This window comes from Cyprinus carpio, unplaced genomic scaffold (assembly GCF_018340385.1).
Source record: "Cyprinus carpio isolate SPL01 unplaced genomic scaffold, ASM1834038v1 S000006795, whole genome shotgun sequence".
Taxonomy (NCBI): Eukaryota; Metazoa; Chordata; class Actinopteri; order Cypriniformes; family Cyprinidae; genus Cyprinus; species Cyprinus carpio.
In genome coordinates, this window is record NW_024879381.1 from 1,417,738 (window position 1) to 1,428,726 (window position 10,989).

At 36.0% G+C, this 10,989-nt stretch overlaps 2 long non-coding RNA genes across 2 annotated transcripts in view; one reads left to right on the plus strand and one right to left on the minus strand.

Moving 5' to 3' along the window:
- LOC122144892 overlaps nt 1-10,989 on the plus strand; it is a 316,590-nt gene that overhangs the window by 1,960 nt on the left and 303,641 nt on the right. The gene's annotated exons all lie outside the window — the stretch shown is intronic.
- On the minus strand, nt 6,124-6,997 carry LOC122144891. The gene is made up of 2 exons (XR_006159904.1): nt 6,739-6,997; nt 6,124-6,497 (listed from the first exon to the last, which is right to left on the minus strand). It is a non-coding gene; the product is annotated as an uncharacterized LOC122144891 (long non-coding RNA).

Here is a 10,989-nt window from a genome sequence, read left to right on the forward strand (position 1 = left end):
AGGAGTGCATGAAATAGAAAATGCATAAAATGAGTCAGTTTTCATGTGCACAGTCACATAAGAGATATTGGTGTGGATTTCATAGTGTGCACGTGTATTCACTTCTTTTAAACCCCACCAGATGACGCCATTTCTCAGTTACATTAATATCATACTGAGGCCCAAAGTAGAGCTGTGTAGATCTAAGTGAACGATATCAGTAAAGTGAAAAGCTGATTATCAGTCAATCTTACCAAAATAACCGCCTGTCTTTACTCACAAATATCTATATCTGATTTAGGCTGCTGTTCAGGCCATTGTGTTGCTGTTCTGCTGGTGTGTTGCTGTTCTGCTGGAGACTCACAAATAAATGAATAAATGAATAAATGAATAAATAAAAAGAAGAGAGAGAGAGAAAAAATAAGGCACGCCAGAATGAGAACTATTACATACTGCAGATAATATAAGGGTTAATATAATAATAATAATAATAATAAATGAAAAAAAATATATATATATATATATATATAAGACTATATATATATATATATATATATAACATTTTAGTTTTTTTGTTGTTGTCGTTGTTGTTGTTGTTGTTGTTTTTTTTTTTTTTTTTTTTGTTTGTTTTTTTAATTTTGATAATGTAAGACCAGTCACTAGTAAGTGTAGTTCATTCACTAGAATGAATCAGACTTTCCAAAGCGCTGAGAGAGAGGGCGACTACATTTAGGACAAACTGATTGTCTGGTGAAATGTTCCATGTTCTTTCAGTCCAAAATGCCCCGGTATGCTGGTTTGTGTTTCAGGTGTTTCAGCTGCTGAACTGAACTAAATTATTCACGCCCGCGCGACTGAGGGAGGATCTGTCACTTTAGATATGGGTTTAATAATAATAACAACAACAAATATTTCATGACTTATTTTTAAGGACATTCATATAGTTGAAATTGCTGGAGATACAGGTGAGATCTGATGATCTGATGATGAGTGTGAAGATGCTGATGAGAGATTGAGAGACAGACTGAAGCTGATCATGTGTCTGATCTCTGACCATCATGAACACCAGAACCACAGACTCTGGAGAATATAAACATGCTGGTTATTTTACTAAGAAACAAAGTGAAAGTCGGGTAAAAAATTACCAGACACATTGAAGGAGGAGCAGGAGCCAGAGACCAGAGCTGTGTTTCATCGTGATAAGTTGATCGTAGAGACCGTTCGTGAAAACATATTTAACGATGTAGCCCTTTAGGTTTTCTGGAGATGGTTTTTGGAAACGCAGCCCAGAAGGTCAGACTTGAGGTGAACCTTGCTGTGATTTTGTTTTAGATGCTTTTCCATTTATTCACCAGATGGCGCAATTTGTCAGTTTAGATCAAAGTAGAAAGAGCTAAATATCCAAACAATATCAGTCAAAGATACCACAAAATGAGTATGAGTCGATTCATTGGCACAATGACCGTCTGTCTTTACGTCTGTCTTTGTGTGTGCTCTCATCATATTTCTTTTTTGGATGACAGTGATTTTGTCGTGACTGGTAAGATAGAATTTCAAATGTTTCATCCAACCATCCCATCACCAGTACAAAAAAAAAAAGCCAAGTTAATAACCAGTCTGTTTCACCAGGACCTTTACCCCTCAAAACCAGCTTTCGTAAATCATGCACAGCTACCAGAATATGAAGTTGCTTGTTGTGCAAATACTTTCGCTTAATGAAAGAAACACCATCACCCGGGTTAGTCCGTGAGCATAATAGCAACACAGACAAACAAAACCTGTAAATTAGTACCTATTGCCACAATGTGAAATTATTGAATATATTATAAATGTTTTCTGTTCCTGGCCCCTGCTGATTTAGTACTATATATGAGCAAATATTTGTTAGCATGATTTTATTTTAGGATAATAAAATATCTTACTTTTTTTAAAGGGGCCATACACTGAGAAATCACAAATTCCCTTTGATAGCTCTTCGTTGACATATATAAGAGGCAGTCACTTGAAAAACACATTCTTTTTAAGTTTCAGAACTCAAAACTTCCTCAAGAATATATCTTGTACTCGAAACCAATCTGCCAAAAATGGAATGTTGTGGAATGTGCCACTTCATACTCTTCTGCATACCATATTCATAAGGAAACTGTCCGCCAGATAATCGTCTCCACAAAATCTTTTGGATACAGTTCAGTTATCTCTATTCAGTTTTCACAGTTATTTTTTTGTTTCATTGTGACATTACCGTCTGCAATGTTTTAATTTTTTCTCCATTCCTTGGCTTTAGAGAACGCGTATCATCTCGCCCAAATGCAATGGAAACAAGATCTTTCAAATAAGCCTTTATTTTTCCATTTATCTAACCAATACCTGCGACAAAATATTTAACAAGCCTGACTAATGAGACTCAATACCTTTATTTAAAACCATATGAAATAAATATCTTTTTGGAAAACTAAAATCTGAACGTTATATTTATTTATTTTTTATTTTTGTACATTTTGGTCTGACATTTGTAATGTATTCTTTATTTCTTCTGCAGGTGCATCTGCTGTGAAATATTAGATGTTAGTGATGAAGGAGTCCAGCTCACTCTACACACTGATGTTACAAAAACCCAAGACAACAAAGTGCAATGGTATTATAATAGTGGTCGTCGGTGACGCAAGAATCACTGAGATCCCAATACACTCCGTACAGATGTTCAGGTGTAATGAAGGTAACTGGAGATTCAGGATTGACTGCATCTGGATCCAGAATCCAACCGGCCCAAATGTCACCGCCGGTCACCTCGACTCGTGACTTTATAAACTACAGATAATCATCCCCAGCAGCATCAAAAAGATATTCTACCGGAGGCTGGCCTGTATGTTTATTTAGTGTTATTATGCATTTTTGTTTTTTTGTTTTTTGAGCATTGTTGTTTTTCATTTTTGTTTTTTATATAGGTGGTTTTTTATTTGTTTAATGTGATTAATTTTGTTTTCATGCACTCTTTAGTTGTCTGAAAAACTCCATACTAAGGTTTTAAGGACACCTTAGCAAACATAAAATAATTAAAAGAAAATGTAAGTTTAGGTATATTGTAGCGAATCAGCTAAAAGGGGAAATATGAATAATCAATCAAAACTAGTTAGGATTAATTATAAATATTTAGATCCGCTGTAAGTATTTATTTGACCTCAGTGTCAACTGGTCTGTCAATTTAAGAACATTACTTTCCTGTATATGAAAACAACTTTCTTACTTCGTACAATTACTACTCAGAGCATGTAGCAGAAATCTGCATGCTGATTAGGACTTGAAGCCATGAGCAAACAATGAACAACCTCAAGTGTGATACAAATAAGACTTTATTAACTGAACATAAAACAGCAATAAAAATAGTCTAACACACATATACACACACACACACACACACCCACTCATACAGTGACATAGGAAAAGGTTGTTTTACGTTTAGCAGTTAAAGAGAAGAGGGAAATAAAATCCATGAAGCTATGATACACTGTGATATTCAGCAGATCTACCGCCTGGAAGGAAACATCAGTTTCTTAGTCTTCAAACACATCTGTGTTAAAAGGTGCATAGAACTTTATGGAAATGTTAATAAGACTAAGCTCTGGATACTCTGCATGTCTCTCGACTGTTTGAAGCAAACAGAGTCCTGATTGCACTTTTGGGGCTCTAGCTGGTCTCCCCAAGTGCGTAGTGAGTTGATGGAGAGAAATAGACCAGTTCGAAACAGAGGATCTTGCTGAATGGATAGTCAAGGGCCGAAGCCTGTCACACGCTTAAGGTGGTTTTTGTGGCTCGTGGCTCAGCATCTTCTCCTGGAATTCCTGAAATCTAAAAGAACCGCCTCTGATTCTAAGGATCAGCGATCTATACTTGGGAGACATTGTCACACCTCAGTAGGGATTGACATGAGCAGTCCAGGAAATGGTACCTTCTGGAGGGAAGTGTTACAACTCTGTATTTTAGGATGGGTGTCTTGTATGAACTCAACACTGGGGAGTGTCAAGAGAAGAATCTTTAAGATTCTTATAAAACTAGCGTGTGTTGCATAGGTATCAACATATTATAAATTACACTCATTTTAGATCATGAAAATACAAACTTAAATAGATACTCCCAAACATCATATAGATGAGGTTATATTAACTAGTGATCCATCATAAGCATGTATAAAAACATATACAATACACAAAGACGAAGAGCATACAAGACAACAGAAGTTAACAGTAACGCATTAACACAATGCCATGGGTATATATATGTGTCATTCATTCAAGAAAGCTTTTTTTCTATTAATTACATTAGAGAAGAGTCCCTTTTTCTGGGCATTATGTGTCTGTTTTTGAGAGAAACTTGATTTAAGAGTTGCTTTGCCCACATTTCCGCCAGGCGTCATATAAACCTAGTGTGTTATCAGATAGTGTAGGCCCTTGGTAGCTAGGGAACCAGAGGGCCTGTTCTGCTTTTTTTTGAGGTGATAGTTGCATTTTTGGTGGGTGGGGGAAGGATCGCAAGTATCCATAGACACCGGGCTTGTTGTTTAGATTGAGGAGGCGTTAGATATTATTTGTTAAATCAAATAGTGGTGTGTCTGATTGGTCCAAATGCTACATACTTAAAGTTAACTTAATAAAGACAAAATATTTTCCCTTTATGCACACACACAATGGACAATTATATTACTAAGAAAAAAATGTTTTTCCCTCCTCATTTATTGTAAAATACTTGAAACAGTTCTGTATGAGAGATTTTGTTAGCAACCTCTCATCTTTTTATAAGTAAAGGATTTTGTGAAAAAAAAAAATAAAAAAAACAAAAATTAATTAGCAAGCCTTTAACCCCTTTTCATTTAGGGCTGACTTTTTAAACCATCTTCTTGGTTTTAGTAGGTTCCCAGTGCAAGTGCAGTGGATTAATTATAGATCATGTTTGGCCATACTTGAAATGGGCCGTACTCATAACATGTTAAATGCACTGATGTCTATCACATCGGACAGTGTTTCTCAACCCTGGTCCTGGTGCCCCCATCACTGCACATTTTGTGTGTGTCCATAATCAAACACACCTGACTTGACTCATGAGCTCATTAGAAGAAACTCAGAACTGAAATGGGTGTGTCACATAAGGGAGACTTGCAAAATGTGCAGTGCTGGGGACGCCCAGAACCAGGGTTGAAAAGAAACCTGACATAGGAGATTCCAAAGGTGTAAAAATAAATTGATTTTCCAGCTTTTGAAATGGCAAATATTCAAGGGGGTGGTGGGTCTAAGTGTCTATGTGCCATAGTCCACTATACTTGAGTGAATGCACATGTATCAGGAAGTTGGAGTAGCTCTACGGGCAGAGGTGCCCAGCCCTATTCCTGGAGATCTACCTTCCTGCAGAGTTTAGGCTCCAACCCTGATCAAACACACCTGAACCAACTAATAGGGATCTGAATGGGAGCACTTGATAATTACAGACAGGTGTGTATGATCAGGGTTGGAACTGAACTCTGCAGGAAGGCAGATCTCCAGGAACAGGCTTGGGCACCTCTGCTCTACTGTGTTTCCTGATTGGTCATAGTACTGATGCTGTTTTACCTGCTGTTTCTCGAAAACCCACCAGATGGCGCCATTTATCAGTTACATTTACATCAGTAATGATCAAAGTAGAAAAATGTGAATAACAGTCAAAAATATCAGTAAAACGGATTATCATTTGATCTCTAGTAGGCCCTATTAATAAGGGTCTGTCTTTATCTTTATACATCCAGGTCTTTCTTCAGGTTCTATAGCAGGAATGTGTGTTGCCCTGAATTATGTGTAGGCTACAGCTGAATAAACAAAATGGAAATAATTGTTTAAATGAGTTTGGTATTGTTCAATTTTTTTTTTTTTTTTTTTTTTTTTTACATTAGCCTGTTGGTTCTTTGATGTTTCCAGCGGCATGTATTTACAGCGTATTCTGTCAGGTGAAAGTGGTATTAAAGATGTGATTTTGTTCTTTGGACACTGAACCAGAGAGCGATGTTGTGCTTGTGCTACAAGTGCTAAAATGTCCAGCAGAAGCATATTGTGTTTTGATGACACTATAGACCACTGTGTAATGCACAAAACAAGACCAGTTAATTACAGAAAGGGGGGCACATTGAAGGATGGAATACATTTTTAATAAAGAATCTACATTTCCATATGATAGAGAATATTTAGCTGAGTTTCTGAATGATGCGCTATTGTGAGCCACTAACTTATTATTTCACACACCACAATAACAACTGAGAGGCTATATGTGCAAAAAAAAAAAAAAAAAAAAAAGACAAGACAAGAAAAGAAAAAAAAAATCGCTGAAATAAAAGGATTTAATGCAAAGAGGCAAAATAAAACTGAGACATCCGGGTGGAGAATATGTGAACAAAACCACAAATGTGTGACTTATTGTCCTATGAACTCAATTCCAGTAGAAACAGTATTTGATCATCGTTTTTTGGGCACATTTTCATACACAGCATCCGCCTTTGATTTCTGCAAGGAAACACACACTCAATCAGGAAACTGCTGACATGACAGAAAATTAATAGCAGACCAACTTTAGGTTGCTCTCTGAATAGCCTTTACAACAAGACATTATTAATGTATCTATGAAATACTTTACCTCACTTAAAGTTTTTTTTTGTTTTTTAAAGCTACTTCTAGGCCTATATGAAGAGAATGTTAATTATATATATATAATTTATTTTAATATCACGTATAATGAATAGCCTACCGTTTATAATTGTCAGTATTAATGTGGACACGTACACCCTGTAAAGTTTGAGAAAGTCAACCGCATTTAAATACGAGAGTGAATCCCTTAAATTATTCCGTGTAAGGAACACGAAATTCTCCAGAAATTACGATGATTGGCACTGTAACACAGAAACATTTTGGCGTCTAGCGTTTTTGTTGACAACACTGTAGCCTATACCTTCATACAGTCACCAAAGAATAGTTACGTTAGACAAGTTTTAACTAAACAAGAGGCGTCATGTTTTGTTTTGTTTTGCCTGTGCTTCAAAGGCTGCGCTATTGTAATGTTGCCATGTCCACTTTTTATACTCATATTTGGGATAGCTAATAGTTTAGGCTTCAATCATAAAGGTATCAAGATAATCAAGTAATTTAAGATGGCAGGTGCGGGTCACGATATTTTGCACTTATTTTCAATAAAAAAAAAAAAAAAAAAAATTAAAAAAGCATTTGGATTTATTTTGTTTTGTTATGAGCTTGTTCTCTGTTTTCTAGCAAGGTCTGGCAACATGAATGAGTAAAGACTTCTTGTTCCGCATACAAAAGAGAAACCTGTCTCTGATGCGCAGTTTAAATAGGTCAGTAGCTACAGCACCGTTGAGTGTGTGGGCTTTTATTTAATCTTGTTTTTATTTTATTTTTATTTTTTTTTATTTTTTTGTTATGCAAACCAAATTTAGCGGCGCAGCCTCCCAGAATGCTTTTCATTTACACGTATATATGCCGCTCTCATAAATGTAGTAAAACACACAATGTAGGCCAGTCCATATCAAGAGGTTTAATATTTAGGCTATACAAATTTAAGGAATATTGATATAATATTTTATTGACAGCTAGCCTATGCAAATTGTTGTATACTGCAGAAATTACAGTCTGAGCTCAATGAAAATATTTTTAATAGTTATCATGCACACTTGACTTAAAAGATGATTTAGTAACATTGCTGCACTTGTTAGGTGATTCGACAATGAGCAGGGCCGTTGCTGGGGTTAGCGGGGCCCGGTGCAGTTTGTACCAGTGGGCCCCCCCCGTTTGAAATTGTTTAGTTTGTATATTCGTTCTATTATTTATTTGTGCTATTTACACAATGTTTAGTTTTTTTTTCAAGTTTGTAGGTGTCCACGCACGTCCAGAAACCAAATAATTTAATGTAAAATAGCACTGCAAAGTCTTCACTGTAAAAATTAAATACACAGTCAAACCAAAATTATTCAGACACCTTCCAACATTTCTCACATTATCACAGTTTATTTGCTATAGATTAGTAATAAAATATGACAAGAGCTCAGAGTTAAACTGTATCAGAAAAAAAAATCATCTTGATAATGTCAGATAACTTTGATAGAAAGATATGTAATGGATTACAATCAACCAAAACTTCAGACAACTGTTAGTATGACAATATTTACACAAACTATCAATATTTTTGCTGAACAATTACCAAGCAAATGCTTCATTTTGTTCAGTCTGGGTGGTGAAAAGGTTGCAATTAGCAATTAAAGAAAAAACACATAAGCATAAAACTTGGTCAGGTCAAAGTGGTCCTGAATAATGTTTGGTCCCAAATTATTATTTTTTTAATTATTATTATTATTTTATAAATTTCACTAGTAGTCCACTGTATATGAAGAATTTTTGGGTATAATTAGTCACAGTTCACTTTATTTTGCTATATCACTAGCATAAATGAATTATAGTGTCCTGGCAGCTAGTATTAATATATTATATATATATATATTATATATATGAATATATATATTTATATATATATAAATATATATATATATATCAAAAATTATATCTGTTGTCTAAATATTTGTTGGTCTTTCTGACTTGTGCATTAATTCTTGTTTTAAAACTACAAAGTAATTCAGTCAAGAGCAGTGAGTGATTTTCTTGGGTTAACATTAAAGCAGCTAGTAGCTCAATTAGGTACCGAAGAGCACTTTAAGAGACAATGAATGCAGCCAATAAGATAGGCTACACATCCGATTTTTTCTCAACTGTTTACTTTCACTTAAGACATACCCTACATTTTTTCGAACATACTTTCCAAGATGGGTATTTTGACATATTTTGTGTGTATTTGTCGGTACAAGAGCAACAAGAGGCAAATTCTGTGTTCAAGCGTTTTGAGACGCCTCTCTCTGAGCCCTGAACACCAGAACACCGTGGTGTTGAATTGGTGTCTTTCACATCCTTTTCTGTATGTTCAAAAGCGTCGAGGAGAACTTCGCAAAGGAGCTCGCTTCAGTATAGCTGTCTGTGAGACGCGGCTCTCGCGTGTGTGAACACAGCCGCCGCGAGTAACCCCTTTAAACTCTTTCCCGAATGTTTAAATTGGCAAGGCTTAAAAACACGTGAAAATGATGACAGTGGTCTGTCAACTGTCCTGATCGTCTTTTTAGGCTGGTCTGAGCCAGACGGTTGAGATCGCAGCACCTTATCGTGATATTTTTTTTTTTTTTTTTTTTTTTAAAAAGGACAAATTTAGAGGGTAAAAAATAAAAATGTGAAATTAGATGCGGATGATCGAGAGCCATACTCACGTCCCAACGACCACGACAAACACTAAAGACTACTGGCTCTAATTACTAAAAAATTACTTGGCTTAGTGGGAAAAAAAAAACAAAGATTAAAAAACATCCCTTCACCATTCACTATCGTCGTATAAAATGTTTAAAAAAGTGAAATGTGAAGTGACTGATTGTCATTACATTTTGCGTAACTGGATGAACTAAGACGTGTTATACAGTTTTATCAGTAGGGATGTATTACTGTTGGAAACCCCCAGTAAAGTAAATACATTTGCTATGCGCTTACATTTTCATTTGTGATATAGCCCAGGTATTTAGCCCTACAAAATGCATCATAGCCTTAAAAATGGAAAGATTTACTTGGTATTTACACTGGGAGGTGCAAACCTTTGTATAAATGGAGGAAAAAACAAACGTCTTAAAACTATAATTTGCTAATTTGACTATATGGGCTGCTGGTAGTAGGTAATTAGTAGTTGGGCCTCATCGACCACCACCGTCTGTTCACTATCTGTCACGTACACATGAAACACAACTCTTCAATCAGATTTAATGACTTGCAACAACGTCTTGCAACACAGTCCCATGAATCATATGTAACATTTTTTGGTGGTTTTGTTTTGCACAATGCTGAATCAGAGTCTTCTTCCTGGGTTTGCACTGCATTAATAATCACAGGTGTGGTAAATACATGTATATGTATATATGATATATAAACACAATAAAATATTATTTTAACAATGTATCTTAAATATAAATTTCTATCTACAGATTAATTTGCGTTGTTCTGTTCTTCCTCGACCTGTGTTTTTTCTACATTTCTTTGCAGAGGCAGCCAATCACTGACTGCAAGCGACGATCACACAGATAGTATCCAGGGCAGCAGAAATCAGCACTATGTACAATACAGGTGAGGGCCTTTGATTATGTAATAGGACAAAATGAGCCATTAGTGCCGAACAGAAAATCTGTCATTTTGGACCTGACAATCAAACAATGATGAACATCACCACTACACCACTATATATATCACACCGAAGTGTTATAACCGGTGATAGTACCTGAACGAATCTGACAGAGGTGACTGATGTCCAGATGTTGGAGTCTGTTGGACTGAGAGGGGGGGAATTGTTTCAACACGACCACACTATAGGTATTATTAATCTTGATATTCCCACCTCCAACCTCCAACCTCCAGAGGGTAGAGGACGAGTACTGAAGTGCTGAGTATCAACACCAAACACTGATGATGGGGGACAGAATAAACTGTTTTCCTTGCACGTAACCAGGAGAGAGAGTCACATTGATGGACCATTGACCACTGCGAACACACCAATGAACCACTTCTTGCTGGGATGATGAGTGAAGATGATGAAGCAGCTGAGGCTGATGATGATTAAGAATTTTGTGAATAATCTCCTGAATAATGTTAGGTGTTCAGGAGTGTGCAGAATGAGCTGGTGAAAATATAAGACAAAAAGAAACCAGCCATCTTGTTTGTACTGATCAGGCGTCAGTCGAGTGTTTGTCTGTACATTTCAAACTGTAGAATGGGTGGGTTTTTAAACAGTGGAAATTTGTTTGCTTAATACACCTTACAATGGCAGTGAATGGCTGTAATCTGTAAACTTTAAAATACTCACAGTTCAGAAGTACAGCTACCCTGTTGCATGTTGCATGATTTTAACATG